This window comes from Ovis canadensis, chromosome 1 (genome assembly GCF_042477335.2).
Source record: "Ovis canadensis isolate MfBH-ARS-UI-01 breed Bighorn chromosome 1, ARS-UI_OviCan_v2, whole genome shotgun sequence".
Lineage (NCBI taxonomy): Eukaryota > Metazoa > Chordata > Mammalia > Artiodactyla > Bovidae > Ovis > Ovis canadensis.
Window position 1 is genome coordinate 180,950,774 of NC_091245.1, and position 19,565 is coordinate 180,970,338.

The 19,565-nt window shown below is 37.1% G+C and overlaps 1 protein-coding gene and 1 pseudogene across 1 annotated transcript in view; one reads left to right on the top strand and one right to left on the bottom strand.

Annotated features, from left to right (window-relative positions):
- LOC138420078 (cell surface glycoprotein CD200 receptor 1) overlaps positions 1-19,565 on the bottom strand; it is a 42,116-nt gene that overhangs the window by 20,636 nt on the left and 1,915 nt on the right. The window lies entirely within an intron of this gene.
- LOC138420209 (nucleosome assembly protein 1-like 1) lies at positions 999-2,209 on the top strand (annotated as a pseudogene).

The following is a 19,565-nucleotide window of genomic DNA, read 5'->3' on the forward strand; positions in this document are numbered from 1 at the left end:
TATAGAACAACAAGTGAAAGTCGCTCAATTGTGTCCAACTCTTTGCAACCCCATGGACTATACAGTCCATGGAATTCTCCAGGCCAGAATACTGGAATGGGTAGCCTTTCCCTTCTCAGAGGATCTTCCCAGCCCAGGGTTCAAATCTCCCACCCATATTGCAGGAGGATTCTTTACCAGCTGAGCCATAGCAACAAAGGGGTATCCTAAACACTGTTGAAATCACATCACATAGACAAGTGTCTATTAAGTTCAAATTTTACAAGGCAAGCTCCAAATGAAAATTGTTAGTAAGCATTTTTTGAGTAGCAACTCCTGGCAAAGTACTCACTAAGCACAGAAATATCATAATGAACAATACCCTTTTCTCTCTGAGCCTGAGGTCCAGGCAAGAAATTAACTGTATAAGCAATGATAACATAAAGTTTTAGTTTGATGATAAATATATACATAATGTCCAGAAGTTTAAAAGAAGATGTTTTTAACTCTAAAACAGCAAGGGTAAAGGATTAGGAAGACTTGCTACAATAAATGATATTTGAGCTGGATCTTAGATGAGGAGTTTTCTAGGAAAATAAAAAGAAGAAAATTGCACACAAAGAATGGCATTTAGAAGGCATGAAGCCATTTGGAGGTTTCAAAGAACTACACATGCTTGGGTATTGCCATTATATGAGAAAAACTGGATATAGGATTAGAACTGAGGCTGGATACTGGCAGGCTCTAACTGTGGTAGGCTCTAATTGTGGAAGGCATAAAACTCAAAGTATTTACAAAGAAATAATACACTTCTAGTGCATCTACAGTATCTGAACAACAAAGAGAAACATTTTAGGATAAAATTCAATGCACAGTGAGTTTTTTGGAGAAATTTTGAATATACTACCCACTCCCTTTTAACTACTATTTACTTTAATAGAACATTGTTTTAGCTTTTTTAGCGCCATCTGCTCGCGGCGCCGCCTCCTACTCCTCCCGCCGCCGCCCTGAGTCACTGCCTGCGCAGCGCGGGCCGCTCGGCTCCCCGCGCTCGCCACCGGAGAGCTGAGCTGGAAAACGAAATTTGTCATTTTTGAAAATACTTGGCATTTGTACAACATGGCAGACATCGACAACAAAGAACAGTCTGAACTTGATCAAGATTTGGATGATGTTGAAGAAGTAGAAACTGGTGAAGAAACAAAAATCAAAGCGGGTCAGCTGACTGTTCAGATGATGCAAAATCCTCAGATTCTTGCAGCCCTTCAAGAAAGACTTGATGGTCTGGTAGAAACACCAACAGGATACATTGAAAGCTTGCCTAGGGTAGTTAAAAGACGAGTGAATGCTCTCAAAAACCTTCAAGTTAAATGTGCACAGATAGAAGCCAAATTCTATGAGGAAGTTCATGATCTTGAAAGAAAGTATGCTGTTCTTTATCAGCCTCTGTTTGATAAGCGATTTGAGATCATTAATGCCATTTATGAACCTACAGAAGAAGAATGTGAATGGAAACCAGATAAGGAAGATGAAATTTCGGAGGAGCTGAAAGAAAAGGCCAAGATTGAAGATGAGAAAAAGGATGAAGAAAAAGAAGACCCCAAGGGAATTCCTGAGTTTTGGCTGACCCTTTTTAAGAATGTCGACTTGCTCAGTGATATGGTTCAGGAACATGATGAGCCTATTCTGAAGCACTTGAAAGATGTTAAAGTGAAGTTCTCAGATGCTAGTCAACCTATGAGTTTTGTCTTAGAATTTCACTTTGAACCCAATGAATATTTCACAAATGAAGTGTTGACAAAGACATAGGATGAGATCAGAACCAGATGATTCTGATCCCTTTTCTTTTGATGGACCAGAAATTATGGGTTGTACAGGGTGCCAGATAGATTGGAAAAAAGGGAAGAATGTCACTTTGAAAATGATTAAGAAGAAGCACAAACACAAGGGATGTGGGACAGTTCGTACTGTGACCAAAACAGTTTCTAATGACTCTTTCTTTAATTTTTTTGCCCCTCCTGAAGTTCCTGAGAGTGGAGGTCTGGATGATGATTCTGAAGCTATCCTCACTGCAGACTTTGAAATTGGTCACTTTTTACGTGAGCGTATAATCCCAAGATCAGTGTTATACTTTACTGGAGAAGCTATTGAAGATGATGATGATGATTATGATGAAGAAGGGGAAGAAGCAGATGAGGTAATGTTTACCAAATGAGCAAATAATTCTCTGTTTAACACATTGAGAAGCAAATTGAGTGACTCATGTATTCCATTGGTATATTCCTTATTCCATGATATGGGATAAAAACTTTTTTTTTTGGAAAAACGTGGTTTTAGAATTCTACATCCAAGCAATGTATGTATGAGGTTTCAATAAATAAACTGCAAAACTCAAAAAAAAAAAACATTGTTTTAAAATAAGTTTTGAACACTTATATTAGGAATAGATTTTTGCTAATTTGCATGTTATTTATTTCAGTCTCTCCATGTTGACAGGTGATATCATCCTCATTTTACAGATAAAAAAATTTAGACTCACCTTGATACAGCAATTTGGCCACAGTAACCCAGCTTGGGTTTAGCTGGTGGCTCAGATGGTAAAGAATCCGCCTGCAATGTGGGAGACCTGGGTTTGATCCCTGGGTTGGGAAGATTGCCTGGAGAAGGGAATGGCTACGCACTCCAGTATTCTTGCCTGGAGGATCCCATGGACAGAGAAGCCTGGTGGGCTACAGTCTCCTGTATTGGCAGGAGGGTTCTTTACCACTAGCCTCACCTGGGAAGCCCAAAATTAACCAAATTAAGAGAGCTGGAGAAGCAAGTCCCAGCCATGTTTCTGTAGAAACAACGAGAGACAAAAGTCTAAAAGAGCACATCAACAGCAAGTCCACAGAATCAGGACTATTATAAAGGCACATGGGCACAAGCATTATGATTCTGGATCTGAATAGGAATAGCCAAGCTAAGGAAGAAGATTTGAGACATTTGCCAAAATTCATGGGCCAAACACACCACTCCCTCACTAGATTGTAAACTCCAGGAGGGACATGGATTTTCATCTAGGGTTTTCATTCTTCATCCTCAGTGCTTAAAAGAGTGGTTTGCACAGTTCTCTGGCAGGCAGCCGGCTCAAGCTGGTTTAAAAATTAAGGTCAACACAACCCTATAGTTATGGACAGTTCACAGAAAAAGAAGTATACATGTCTCCTAGTCATTTAGAAAGAAGCTCAACATCATTTATGGTAAAAGAAATAAAAAATAAAACTACTCAGAAATGCTATTTCTCATTTATAAGATCGTCAAAACCAAAAAATTGGAGAATATTCTCTGCAAAACAGTAGAGAAATAGGCATGTCAATATACTGCTGGTGGGAATGTAAAATGTTACCACTTCAGTAATGGAAAATTTGACAATAGCAGTTACATAAGCATTTTCCTTTTGACCCAGTCATATCACTTCCCAGAAACTATCCCAAAGCTATACAGGCAACAGTTGAAATATATTAATATATATACAGAAGACAGGTCATTACTACACTGTAATAGCAAGACTTCTAGAAATAATCCAAATCATAGGGAACTAGTTTTCTAAGTTATAGAACATCCCCAAAATGAAGTACAATGAAACCCTTAAAGTGAATGAGGAATATCTTTATAAACTAGACACAGAGTGATCTCCAGGACATATTGTTACATAAAAGAAGTAGAACAGATAAAAGTGTATATAGTGTCAAATTTTGTGATATACAGCTACACTAAAGCAATGCTTACAGAAAAAATAATAGCTTTAAATACTAATAACAAAGCAGGAATTACCTAAAATCCACCTTAAAAAGTTCAAAACAAAATATAAAGATGAAAATAATAAAAGGAAGAGCAGAAATCAACAAAACAGAAAACAAGTAATGCAAAAATTAACAAAATTAAAAGCTGGTTCTTCAGGAGTTTCCTGCTGGTCCAATGGTTAGAACTCAGCACTTTGACTAGAGAAGTTCAGATTCATTTCTGGTCAGGGAACTAATATCCTACAAGCCACAGCACAGCTAGAAAAACAATAGTATGTGAAGAACTTTTATAATTCAATTATTTTAAAAAGCAATGAAAAAGAACAGGCAAGTGACTTGAACAGACACTTTACCAAAAAAAAAAGATATTCAGATTACCAATAAATACACAAAAAAGATGTTTAATATTAGTAATTGTAGAGGAAATGCAGATTTAAATCACAGTGGGATGATGATTATGCACCTATTACTATGGCTAAAGTTAAAAAGACTGATAATATATGTTGGCACAAGTGTACAACAACTAAAACTTTCACACATTATTAGTGGGAATATAAAAAAGTATAACTGCACTAGAAAATGTATAGTAGTTTTTTCCAAAAGTCAAACACATGCCCACATAACCTTACCATTTCAATCCTAAGTATTTACCGAAGAGAAATAAAAATATATGTCCACACAAAGACTTGTGCATGAATGTTCATAGAAGATTTATTCACAATAACCAAAAGCTAGAAATAACCCAAATGCCAATCGGCAGATAGCTAAGTTATCTGTATAATGGAATACTATTCAGCAGTGAAAAGGAACACACACGAATTGATGAATCTCAAAAGTCATTCCTTTGAGTGAAATAAGGTAGACACAAAAGAGTACATATTAGACACCACAAAAAGAGTAAACTAATATAAAATGCTAACTAATCTATGGTGACAAATGGCAGATCATTTGTTGCCCACAGATGATGGGTGTAAAGACAAGGGAGGACTACTAGTATACATGAAGGAATATTTTGGGAATGGTGGAAATGTTTTTTATCTTGTTTGTGATAGTAATTACAGAAATATACTACTGTCAAACCTCACCAAATTGTAACTTTTACATGTGCCCAGTTAATTATATATAAATTATCCCTCATTTTAATTTAAAAAAATGTCTGAAACATCAGGTTTTAACACACGTAATATTAGAACATGCATCTACACAAATAAACATAAGAGAAAATACAAATGAAAACCCCTTGGCAATGGAAATAATGTTTAAAAAAACCTTTTCCATCTAAGTCAAAATCACCAGTAGAAGTAAGATTGTTTTGTGATTTGACTACTAATGAAACCTCTTAGTCACTTTGAGCACTCGCTTTGAGTTTCCTTTCCCAAATCATCATTGTCATATGCCTGAGCAAGTATATACCACCCACACAGTAGACACTGTATAGGCATGACTATGCAAACACATACTCCAAAGCCTTCCTCCAGCAAGTGAAAAAGGCTCTCAGAAACTGCACATGGTTTTCTTGTGTGATTTAATAGATTTTATCTATGCAAAACCCTGTGCTTTGCTGGGCTGTACTGATTAAAAAAGTTAGAAATAGGCATTTCTAATATTTCACAATTCCTAGTAAAATCCCTGATTTAGTAACTGTTTATTAACCAAAGCAGAACATATATTATGCCATAATTAGTTGATATACTGGCTTAAATTATTATTTCTAATATATGCAGATGAGAAACAAAAATTAAAGATTTTCTGCTCTTTCATTCATTTGTAAGGTTTTGGGAGAAAACAAACAAGCAGTAAGGAGCCTGAGCAAATGAATTTAAGCTGAAAGAATCCTAAAATTGAAGCAAAACTATAGCCTAAAATATTTGGCTATGCTCTAACAAAATGACCATATAGCTATAAAAGAAAATAATGTAGAAGAACTTTACTTTTACATTTCTTTTAATATTTCTCTCCAGAACTTGAGACTTCTATGCTAGTACTGACCTAATTAACAGTCATTTTTATGGTTTATTGTGGTATTTACATCTTTACTTGTCATCTTTGTTGTTGTTTAACATTTAATGAACTTACTATCAAAATACTTTTTAAAAAGAGGAACATAGAATACATTTAAATATATTCAACATATGTCAATACACTTAAATCTGTGCGAATATTCTGATATTTACACAGGGAGGACCAAATAATAGAATTATTGCATTTTTCATTTGGTGTTTCAAGCTTCTGACTTCAAAACTCGGCAAATTATCATAACAAATATAGAACTGGATCATTCTGAATAAAGCAATGTGGAAAATATGAGAGATTTGAGTTTTACTTCACTCTGCTTCTTTCCCAAATTACTTAAAATAATTAAATTTATATACTGTAGTTCTCCCCTCTGCAAAATGCACACTGTCATTCTTAATAAGTAAGGAATAGCTAGTGAAAGGTATCTGAAGAGCATTACAAACTGAGGTTTTAAAGCCAGTAAAAAGGAAACTATGTTTCTCCTAAAAATTCAAGCTTCATTTTAAATAAATGCAACTCTGAGACCGAGATCTTAATCACACAGAGGCCCGGAAATCAAAATCACACTGTCAGAACAACCTTATTCAGCTATACTGAGCACATAGCCTTTTCTAATCACCAGTATGGTAAAGTCAATATAGTACAGAAAGCTTTATCATAACTCTCTGGCTTCAGAAAGCTTAAAATATCAACCTTAACATTTTAGTTAGTATGTTTGTACTGTGTTTTATAAAACTGTATGTTGTGGATATTGGTTAGACATACAAGTATTATTTCCCAACAGTTTTTAGAGTTATGAATGGATTCAAACAAGAAGAGACCTTGAATTGTCTCCTTTTTTTTAGAGGTTCTGAAAATAAGATGAATTGTCACCCAAATAGTCTAATTATATTTCTTTTTCTAATGCAATAATTTTCACATTGGGAACTAGTGGAAATCCATGATAGTCAGCCAGAAAATCCATAAACTTTGTAACTTTGGGAGAAGTTTTACAATAATGTACAATTTTATTTCTGATATATAATTTAAAAGTACTACCACTCTATAGGAATAATTGAAAGCATAGCCAATTTTCCCCCGGATTTTGTTATTTTCTAAATGGCAAACAGTAATGGTCGGAATGGGCTTTCCAAGTGGCTCAATGGTAAAGAGTCTGCCTGCAGTGCAGGAGGCACAAGAGATGTGGGTTTCGTCTCTGGGTTGGGAAGTTCTCCTGGAGTAGGAAATGGCAACCCTCTCCAGTATTCTTGCCTGGAGAATTCCATAGACAGAAGAGCCTGGCAGTCTACAGTCCATGGAGTCGCAAGAGTCAGATACGCCTTAGAGACTAAACAAAACAACGGTTGGAATAACAGACTCATGTGATTTTTTTCTCTACTAAAGCTACAAGAAGAGTAATGCAGTAATTTTATGAGAAATATTGGAAGTAAAGGAAATTAGCTTTTTTTTTTCTGCCTCCTAAGATGATGATCAGTCTTTCGCTAGTAGTTTTCACTGAGATGGTATCTGAGTGATCACCTATCACATGTATTAGAGCTTTCGGACTGGTGGAGGGAAGCTGGAAGCTGCATTAATAATATTTATTTATTCAGTTACAATAGCTAGGCCTTAATAAATGCCTGTATCATGGAGCTTTCAATCTAATAGGAATAATACACAGTAACCAAATAATCAAACAAGTATATGAAACTGTAATAGCAATAAGTGAAAAGTATATAAAATGTACCTTGAGTAACTTATGCTAGTACTGAGGTGATAGGCAGCCTCTAAGATGGTCCCTACTTTCTTGGCAGTTGTGTCTTTATAAAATCCCTTCCTCTTGCATGTGGGCTGGATTTAGTAACTCACTTCTAACAAATACGATACAGCAGAAATGATAGAATGTCACTGCCAAGATTAAGTTATAAAAAGACTATGGCTTACCCTCATGGTTTCTCTATCACTCATTCTTGGGTCACTGTGAGAGAATAAGTGTTTGTCTGAGGGTAGTTTTTTATGCAGCAAGAAGTAATTGATACAAGACCCAATGAACAAGACACTGATAATAAGAAAGAGAATGAGAAACAGAACGGTCCAAATAGAAGTACTGTTACATGCAGAGAATGTGTATCTGGAGGGAGTTGGATCCAGTGAGAGACTGGAGCTAAAAAAAAAAAGTTTCAGCTTTTGCTATTAATCTAATCTTCCATACTGATTTCAGGATCTTTTTCCTAAGACAAGTGTATTTTCCTATGGAAGGAGAACAGAAAAGAAAAACAAAGGCTTGCCATTTGGGAACTATGAAATGAACTGTCTTTTAAAATGAAAACTATCTCCTTTATGTGTCTCATAGCTTTATATTTCAATTATCATGATCCTTGCTTCCAAAAAGGAAAGAAACTGAAATGTAAAATAAGAGATTTGGGCTATCCTTTGTGGCTCAGCTGGTAAAGAATCTGCCTGCAACGTGGGAGACCTGGGTTCCATCTCTGGCTTGGGAAGATGCAATAACAATTCGATCTTTTGGGAAGATCGAATAACAATGTCAAAAACTAATCCTGGTAACACAATACATCTATTTTGTTTTCTTATACTTAATTTATGAACGTTATTTACATTTTAAAATACATTAACTTAGTAGCACACAACACCTAATTAACTGTTCAGTAAACAAAACATTGAGTAGAAACCCAAAGTTTTAGCAGAGACAAAAATAGAAAAAAGCACCACAATTAGAGTAACAAAGTCAACTAGCCTTTTGGCTAATGTTAAAATAAATAAATTTCCATTTATTACCTCTGTAATACTGCACAGATTACTCTCTGAAACAGTTGCTCTATCTACATTTATGGGAATTTAATATCTGATAGGAATAGGCATTCAAATTCATAAGGGGAAGAATGATTATATCATTGGTAAATGATACTGGGGGAACTAACTAGACACTTGGGAAAAAATATGGATAGGAAACAGTGCTAATAAAAACCATATTGCTGGGACTAATTTTTGTGTATGTGGCAATAGTCACAAAGTCTGCATCATTTTAGTAGGACACGGTATTAATAAAAGTCATATTGTTGGGCTAACTTTTTTTCAGGCAATTACCATCACACAGTCCAAAACTAGGTAATGAAAACAAATTTGTTCCCTACTTATGGTAGATGTTGTACAAATGTGTATCGGTGATCACAAGGGTCAGTGTTTTTGGTGAACAGATAGTGAACATATACACATATCAGATACACAAAGATACAGGCATACCACATTTTATTGCGCTTCACTTTACTATGTTTTTTACAAATTGCAGGTTTATGGCAACCCTGTGTTGTGAGATGATGGTTAACATTTTTTAGTAGTAAAGTATTTTTTAATTAAGGTGTAGACATTGTTTTTTGTACATAATGCTATTGTACAGTTACACACTACAGTATAGTGTTGTTATTTAGCCTCTCAGTTGTGTCCAACTCTTCTGTGACCTCTATGGACTGTAGCCTGCCAGGATCCTCTGTCCGTGGGATTTCCCAGCAAGAATGTTGGAGTAGGGTACCATTCCCTTCTTCAGGAGATCTTTCTAACCCAGGGATCAAACCCACAATGCTTATGTCTCCTGCATTACCGGTAGATTCTTTACTGATAAGCCAGCAGGGAAGTCACAGTATAGTGGAGACATAACTGTTTTCTTTAGACAGAACTTTTACATGCACTGGGAAACCAAAAATTTGTGTGTCTCAGTTTATTGTGATACTCACTTTATTGTGGTGGTCTGGAACCAAACCCACAATATCTCCAATATATGCCTTATATTCTAGGATATTAATGCTGGTATAGTTTTTAATTCTTAGAAAAAAAACAGAAAGTTGGTCTGTAGGGGCCAATTAAATAAGTTATGAAGTAATATCAATGAAAGAGCTTTGGAAACTGTAAAATTATAATTATGATATAATTTTTTGAATGTTTGTCAAATTCAGACATAGTATTAAGTATTAAGTATATCTCATTTAACTTAATCCTCCCAGCAACCCTAGGTACCATCTCAGGGGGTTTGGGTAAAATCTCCCAATTTAAAAATATTGGCAGCTAATTCAAAATTTTAAAAATATTACATGAGCCAGTCAAAAGTGTCTCTAAGCCAGATCCAGCCCATGGACTGCCACATCACTATATTTGATGTGGAAATTAAAGACAAGGCCAAAATGAGAGTCTTGAAACATTTAAAATTAGGGATCTAATAAAGGAAGTAAAGTTAGCAGAAACAATGAAGAAAAGTAGAAGGTAAATGCAAGGTCTTGAAGCCAGGGAAAGAGAAGTTTTCAAGACACAAATAATCAAGGCCAACTCATAGATGAAAAATTTTAAAGTAAGAAGTAAGAGACATTGTGATTTGCTGACGAAATTCACAGAGACCATTAAGAGCAGTAAGAGAGTAGTGTTAGTACAGAGGGAATGGAGAACAATGGCAAGGGCCCAAGCAGAAGCAACTGTCAACAACTGTAGACTTGCTCTTTCAAGAATTTTTATCCTGAAAGTATCAGAGAACGAGACAGTAACTCTATCCTTTCATGTCAAACCTGAAAGGGAGAGATGGGGCAAAGTCTGACACTAGAAGGGCTGAGTGCGTATTTGAGTCGTACAGCATATTTGTAGACGGAGGGAGCACTAGCAGTCACAAGAATGAAGGAGGCTAACTGGCATGCAGGATCCTAGAGGTTGTGGGAGGAGATGAGACAAGTGCAAATTGAAGGTTTGCTTTTGAAGAGACTGACACTTGGTTCCTCAGAGAGAAGCATAAAGGGCAAGAGTGGTTGCAGATACCAGAGACATTTTGAAGAAGTTTAGGCTGGCGAACATTTTCTGAGTATGCTTGGGCCTCCCGAGTGGTGCAGTGGTAAAGAATCCACCTGCCAATGCAGGAGACACGAGAGATGCAGGTTTGATTCCTGGGTCAGGAAGATCCCCTGGTGGAGGAAATGGCAACCCGCTCTAGTATTCTTGCCTGGGAAATCCCATGGACAGAGGAGCCTGGTGGGCTACAGTCCATGGCAGAACAAAGAGTCAGACCCGACTGGGAAACTGAGCAGACACAAACACGCAGGTTTACAAACACTTTCTGAGAATACCTACTCAGCGTCAGGTAGCTGTGCAGAGCTTTAGGAATAGTAGAATGAATAAGGCAAGGGGTTGGCTCTCAGAAACCTTAACATTTGGGGAAGTTAAATTCCACGGTGGATGATGGGTAAATCTGAAGGTGAGCATCCAGTAGAGCTGGGACAACGGGGATAGTTTAGGTGATGAAGAAAGACCTGAAATGGTGTTCTTAATCATGGCTCCCATCAGAATCACCTGCAAAGATTTGTGAAAGTCCAGATGCCCTGAAAGTTGCATTTAAATAGGCTTCAGATAGCATCACTGCACCTTTAATATTTTAGGCCCTGTGGGTGACTCTGTCTGGAAACTAACTTCAAATTATTGGCTCAGAACAACCTCTGAGTAACGTCTAAGAGAGAGTCAGTAAAGGGCAGATACAATGATTTTTTTTTTTGGAGAATGAAAACAACTAGATTTAATTATTTTGAGTCTACCACTCACTACTTACTACGTGAACATTTTTTCTTCCAAAAGTGTCAATATCACAAAAATAAATCATAAGACCAGATATTCTCAAATTATGTAACAGACAGCTCATGTGTACTCAGCCATGTTCCACTCTTTTCGACCCCATGGACTATAACCTACCAAGCTCCTCTGTCCATGGGATTTTCCAGACAAGAATACTGGAGTGGGTTGCCTTTCCTCCTCCAGGAGATCTTCCCAACCCAGGGATCGAAACTGCATGCCCTGCACTGCAGACAGATTCATAAACCACGGGAAAGATGGCATAGTATTCCATGGCAAAGTAATAAAATGGCAAGAACAAGGAAAAGAAATCACTAAGCAACTTAAAACTTTACGTGAGAAAACACTTTGAATACACTGAGGCTCCCCTCTGTTGACAGAAAAAAAAATCAGATTCTGCTTTCTCCTTTTAGCTGTGATCCTGTCTCTTTTCTTTGCTGCGAAACTTCTAGAATTAGTGGTGTGAGCCCACAGCCTCCATTTCCTATCCACCCACACCGTTCTCTAGGTTAGCAATCTTGTGGCTCCTATGTCCTTCCATTCGGGCCACAGTTTTGAAGGTCGCCAGGCCCTTTACAGTCAACCTTTAGGCCTTTCTTCAGTGCTTATGCTCCTGGACTGCTTGGCATATTTTGATGCTATTAACCATTTTCCTCTCCTGCAGCCATGAAATCAAAAGACGTTTGCTCTTTGGAAGAAAAGCTGTAACAAACCTAGACAGCATATTAAAAAGCAGAGACATTACTTTGCCAACAAATGTCTGTATAGTCAAGGCTATGGTTTTTCCCGTAGTCATGTATGGATGTGAGAGATGGACCATAAAGAAGGCTTAGCACCAAAGAATTGATGCTTTTGAACTGTGGTGTTGGAGAAGACTTTTGAGATCAAACCAGTCAGTCATAAAGGAAAGCAATCCTGAATATTCATTGGAAGGACTAATGCTGAAGCTCCAATACTTTGGCCACCTGATATGAAGAGCTAACTCATTAGAAAAGACCCTGATGCTGGGAAAGATCGAAGGCAGGAGGAGAAGGGGACGACAGAAGACAAAATGGTTGGATGGCATCACCAACTCAATGTACATAAGTTTGAGCAAACTCTGGGAGATGGTGGAGGACAGGGAAGCCTAGTGTGCTGCAGTCCACGGGGTCACGAAGAGTCAGACACAACTGAGCAACTGAACAACAACTAAAACCCCTTCCTTCCTTCACCTCTATCACCACCGTATGGTTCTCCCTATCTGTCTCCTTCTCCACAAGCCTGCTGTATCCTCAGGCACCTTTGTAACGGTATTTCCCCAGGTCTCACCTGCTCCTCTTTCACCATCCTCCCCCACCTCCAGAACTTGACTTGGGCCTTGGCACAGTTGATTTCTCCTTGTTTTATCACTTCAGTCACAGTTTAGCTCCCTCGGCCTTCATACAAGCTATTTGACTTTCTGGAATATTCATCCCCTTAACTTTCCTTGCCTGGCTGTTTTCTGCTCTTCTTCATTTTAAACCTCACTTCCAGAGAGCAGTTTTTCCTGACCTTCAGAACAGATCAAGCTTACCAATTACACATTGCCATGTCACCCTATATGTCTCTTTACTCATTTCATTTTATGAAATTATTTGTGATGATTAATTTAACATCTACCTTTCCTAACAGATTCTAAGATCTGTGAGAGCAAGATCTATGTATCTACAACAGAACATTGTGTCTGACACATGGCAGACGCCTCCTTACTTATTAATTGACAGAAAAAGCTAGTCCGTGTTGTGAGCCTTGACTTATTTTTCCTAAACAAGAAGCTCAGTCCTTATGCCACTGTTTCTCACCACTCAAATGCTTGCTGTTATTTCAAGTATATCACATCAAAAAATCATGGATTTTCCCACATATACTTGCCACATCTGTTTTCCGCTTTATTTTTTGTTGCTATGGAGGAGTTCCAAGCTCAGCTCATGCACTAAAAAGCTGAGTAATGTCCTTAAACATTTCTGGGCTTTATTTGCTCATGTATAAAGTGAAAGAATTTAATTTGAAGGTTTCTAAAATCCTTCCTGCCTGAAAGTTCAATACTTCTTAATACTGTCAGGCATCCCTTTTATTCCACAAATAAGGAAATTATGGTTTAAGGCAGGGGGGAGGGCAGCAAGTAAGTTCTTAAAGATGACATAGCTAGTGATTTAAATTATATCTCATTATAGATCTTCAAATTGAATACAGAGATTCATAAGAATCTAGAAAATGGGGGGAAGGGGAGTGAGATTTTTTTTGAGAAAAATGAAAGGTAACAAAATAGTCAATGCATGGATGAAATTTAGAAAGCAAAAAGGCCACCTCATGCGAAGAACTGACTCACTGGAAAAGACCCTGATGCTGGGAGGGATTGGGGGCAGAAGGAGAAGGGGACGACTGAGGATGAGATGGTTGGATGGCATTACCGACTCGATGCACATGGGTCTGATTAAACTCTGAGAGTTGAAGATAGACAGGGAAGCCTGGCATGCTGCAATACATGGGGTCACAAAGAGCCAGACACAACTGAGCAACTGAACTGGACTGAACTGAACATTCAATTTCAACATCTAAGACAATACAGCCAACCAAACCAATATCAGTTCATAAAAACACAATGATATTTTAAAAATCACAATGATATTAAAAAGACAGATGAAGAAAGTTCCAGTTGGTTTATGGCCCTATAAGCTTCAACACAATAACAACCTCAAATTCTGACAAAATATAAAAGCTATCTGAAGCCACTGGAAAGTAGAAAAAGCAAGATTCTTGAGGGGTATCAATCCTTGAAAGAAGGAAAGGTTTCCATATTTACCACTTCTAGTCCCAGGAAATGCTGCAGTTGGCAGAACACTGGACAGCTAAAATTCTAAGAGAGAAAAAAAAAAACCAACAGTTTTCTGAAGAACAAAAAGATAGATTTCGGGCAACCTTAGGCTCTTGAAATTGAGGGAGGCAGAAAGCAAGACTTCAAATTCCTTATATAAACTGTATGCACATCTCTGGCTAATCCCAAACCCCACATAGCAGGGCACACTTAAACCAACCAACTAAAGGTAAAAGCACTGAGATTTAAAATATTGTCCAAAAGAGAGTTTTTAGTTTGAGTTCCACCAAGTTAAATGTTTTCTGAAAAAAAAAAAATCAACAAAGTAATGTAACAGAATATAGTCTCTAAGATGTAATAGTCACAATATAAATAAATATACCCACTATGCAGAGAACCAGGAAATTGTGACCCATTTTTAGAAGGAAAACAAAAAAACATTACAGGGAGATCAACCTCAAATTGACCCAGATATTGCAATTATCAGACAAGTACCATAAAGTAGAGATTAAGCTATTCTCAGTGATATGAAAGAAAATAGGCTCACAATGAATGAAGAAACAGAAAAACCTCAACAGAAAGAAAAGAAACAAGTTACAAAATAAATGGAAACTATAAAACAGAAAAATATAAGATGACCTTAACAGAAGAATGGAAATGAGAGAAGAAATTGTTAGCCAACTTAAAAATATATCAATAGAAATTATCCAATCTAAAGAGCAGAGAGGGGAAAAAAAATAACTGGAAGAAAAAAAAACAAACCTATATTAGCCACAAAGGCCTTCAATGAAGTAGCAGAACTTCTAACATAGAAAGCTGGTAGGTAAATATTTGGAGAAAATAGTGATTAAAAATTTCCCTAAATTTACCAAGAAGCATAAATTTATAGATTCAACAATTTCAGTAATCCTCAAGCAGGATAAATATAAAAATAACCATATATAGACACATTATAAGTGGTGCAGACTGACAATAAAGAAAAAATCTTGAAAGTGGCCAGAAAAAAAACATGACACATTACAGTAAGAGGAACAGTGTTTTGAGCGTCTGCCAACTTTTCATCAGAAATGATAAAACAGCATTTTTAAAGTGGTGAAAGAAAAAAAAAGTCAACCAGAATTCTATATCCAACAAAAATATGCAAGAGTAAATATGCAAGAATGAAGCATATTCAGATAAAATGAGACTAAGAGAACTCCTCGCCAGCAGGACTACACTACTAGTGAGGATAATAGAAGTTATTTAGGTTGAAGGGAAATAGCACCACAGAGAAACTCAGAAATTCAGGAAGGAATGAAGCAGATTTGAAACAGCACCTATGGTGGAGGTAGTATGTGTACCCAGAATCCTATTCTAGGAATGACTTTTTGCTCCTGCTGTTAGGAGCACGGTCAGCAGACGGCCTTCAGTTCCCACACCTTCAGAAATCATCTCAGTTGTCCCAAGCAAAGTGAGACTTTCCCCAGAGCAGTCCATATCTGTCGACTGATTTGGAGGAATAAGGCCCATAAGACGTTCTGATTCAATGCAGAGCTTCTCTGGAGCCAGTCTAACTCCAGAAATTCACATGCAGTCAGATGAGGGTGTCATGGTTGGGATTGCTGGACTTCTCCCTCTGATGCCTTGCCCTATTTTCCAGCTGCTGCTTCCAAGAGTCCTCACTAATAAACTTTCTCTGCTCAAAACCCAACTTTTAAAGTTTATAACTATTAAAAAAAAAAAGTAATGGTTTGATTCTTAGGAGCAATTAGCATCACACAGTACCAAGTCATTTTGTAACCACAGATCTGCTCCCTAATTCTATTTAGGAATTTTCAAATCTGTATTGATGACAACAAGGGGAAGAGGCAAAAGTATATCCAAGGTTACTGCATCTTAATCACTGTACAGATTGATTTTTCAGATACAGCAGAAAACCAAATGACAACCGAGTTATTTTATTAACTAGCACCATTAACTGAAATACTCATGACTTTGTTGGAAGGGAATTTATCTACTGTGGAATTCTCTGATTTGTTCCCATTTCCTTATTTCTATCCTCAACCTATTAGCATCTCTACATATAACTTCTCATCTTAGTCTGCAATTTCAGAAGAGATTCTTTCCTCTTTTTTAAAGTGAAACATTCCATCTATACTACAGAGTGTCTCTTTCCCCACATCTTCTCAGATCTTATTCTCTGTTATAAAGAAGAAATAATTATAATTCCTAGGACCCAAATCCAAAAATCTCTAGAGCTTATTCTGTTATTTTTATCTCAATGGGTACTTTTTTGTGGGATCCTCCACCATGAATAATTCACGAAGCCTGGATTGTGCTGTACTTCCAAGTACCAATAGAGATTTTCATCCTGTGTGTTTGCCATCTCTAGATTGAATTTATTTTCCTCTGCAAAGAAACTTCCTTTCTTAGCCACCAATGACTCTCCGTGATACCATGGACCTTCCTAAAATGGAAGCTCAAGGGTAAGAAACCTTGCCCCTGCTTCAAAATAAAGCTTTACCAAGTGCCACTCCTACTCAATGAGATACTGCTGCCACATTTTTTCCAAAATATTATTTTAGTATGTTATTTCCTCCAAAAGTTACAGTTTCCAAGTTCCTTTTGTTTACTGATTAAGGATGCCTGAAATGCAGCCTTATTTCCTGAGATCATATAACAATCTCTGTTACATCAAGCTACAGTTCCTTCTATCCCTGAATCACCTGCCTTTAATCATGCTGCACACCTGCTCCTCCCAATTCCTATCTTTCTTTCCCCATCTATCCAAACCTATCATTCAAGACCCTTCTCCTCCAGAAAGCCTTCAGTAACTCCAACATCATTTCAAGATTGACTGATTTAAAATGTTCTCCATGTGTTTCATTTTAGCTTGATCTCGCTCATGTAGGTGGCAAATAATTTTTAGGCCCTATTCTCTCTCTCTCTCTCTCACACACACATACACATTATATATGCAATCAATAACCTCTAACCAGATTGACAAACAAAGAGAAGACACACATTATCAGTATGAGGGGCAAAATAAGAGATTATGCAGACACCAAAATCCGCAGATGCCAAAAGGATTTGTTGATGTTGTTCAGTCACTCAGTCATGTCCAACTCTTTGCGACCCCATGGACTGCAGCATGCCAGGCTTCCCCTCCTTCACTGTATCCCAGAGTTTGCCCAAACTCATGTCCATTGAATCGATGATGCCAACCATCTCACCTGCTCTATCAGCCTCTCCTTCTGCCTTCAATTTTTCACAGCCTCAGGGTCTTTTCTAATGAGTCAGCTCTTTGCATCAGGTGGCCAAAGTATCCAGGTTTCTCAGGAGGCAGGTAAGGTAGTCTGAAATTCCCATCTCTTTAAGAATTTTCCAGTTTGTTGTGATCCACACAGTCAAAGGCTTTAGCATAGTCAATGAAGCAGATGTTTTTCTGGAATTCCCTTGCTTTCTCTATGGTCCAACAAATATTGGCAATTTGATCTTTGTTTCCTCTGCCTTTTCTAAACCCAACTTGTCCATCTGGAAGTTCTCAGGTCACGTACTACCAAAGCCTAGCTTGCAGGATTTTGAGCATAACCTGATTAACATGCAAAATGAGCTCAACTGCATGGTAGTTTGAACATTCTTTGGCACTGCCTTTCTTTGGGATTGAAATGAAAACTGACCTTTTCCTGTAGCCACTGCTGAGTTTTCCAAATTTGCTGACATATTGAGAGCAGCACTTTAACACCATCATCTTTTAGGATTTGAAATAGCTCAACTGGAATTCTATCACCTCCACTATCTTTGTTCATAGTAATTCTTCCTAAGGCCACTTGACTTCTGCACACTCAGGATGTCTGGGTCTAGGTGAGTGACCACACCATCATGGTTATCTGGGTCATTAAGACCTTTTTGTGCAGTTCTTTTTTGTGTGTATTCTTGCCACCTCTTTTTAATCTCTTCTGTTTCTGTTAGGTCCTTACTGTTTCTGTCCTTCATTGTGCCCATCATTGCATGAAATGATCCCTTGATGTCTCCCATTTTTTTGAAGAGATCTCTAGTGTTTCCCATTCTATTGTTTTCCTCTGTTTCTTTGCATTGTTCACATAAGAAGGTCTTCTTATCTCTCCTTGATATTCTCTGGAACTCTGCATTCAGTTGGGTGTTTCTTTCCTTTCTCCCTTGCTTTTCATTTCTCTTTTTTTCTCAGCTATTTGTAAAGCCTCCTCAGACAACCACTTTGCCTTTTTTGCATTTCTTTTTTCTTTAGAATGGTTTCAGTCACTGACCACTGTACAATGTTAGGAACCTCTGTCCATAGTTCTTCAGGCATTGTCCACCAGACATAATCCCTTGAATCTATTCATCACCTCCACTGTATAATCATAAGGGATTTGATTTATGTCATACCTGAATGACCTAGTGTTTTTCCCTACTGTCTTCAATTTAAGCCTGAATTTTGCAATAAGGAGCTGATGTTCTGAGCCATAGTCAGCTCCAGGTCTTGTTTTTGCTGACTGTACAGAGCTTTTCCATCTTTGGCTGCAAAGAATACAACCAATCTGATTTTGGTATTGACCATTTATTAATTGCTTAAGCATGGATGTTTAGAGGATACCACACCTAAAAATTACTATAATGTGTTAATTCATAGCTATTACAAATTAGAAAAGGAAGACAAGACTGAAATCAATGAGGACAAACACCTTCTTTTTCACATTGCTTTTAATCTCTTTTTCTATCTTTTGCAAACCTGCCAAAGCTGCCACTCAACCCTCCCTTGATTTTTATCTCCTCTTGTGACTGCCTGCCCCCTACTGGAAGATAGTAATAAATGGTTAAAATTAGCCCAAAGAAGAAAAAAAAAAGAGGATTTCTTCCAGTAACTCATAATCTAAATACTAGCGACTTTTATAAAAGAAAAGAGTCATTTTGACGGGGACATTAAAATATAATTTGAACACAAGAAAAAAATCTAGAAGACAATAGTATAAAATAAAAAGAAAGATGTGGCATGGAGTAAAGGGAGTTTGAGGGAAGGAAACTAGATATAGGACTAGAGAGCTTTTCTCTGCAATGGATCATTAGCATTGTTTTTATTTTTCCCTCTCAGACACTTTCTTAATAAATCTTATCTATCAACTGCTACATTACTTTAATTTACAAGCAAATAAGTAAACAAAAAAGCAAATAATTTTTTAATGGCATGTTTTACAGTGAAGTTATTATCTCTCATTCTTCTTTGTGAGTTTGTCTTAACTAATAAAGTGAGATATTTCTGTTTAGCTGTATTAATAACAAAGCAGTATTAGTAATAAAGATATAAACTCATGCCCCAAGGGCTTTGCATATCATTATTCTGAATTATTTCATGGTGAATTTAT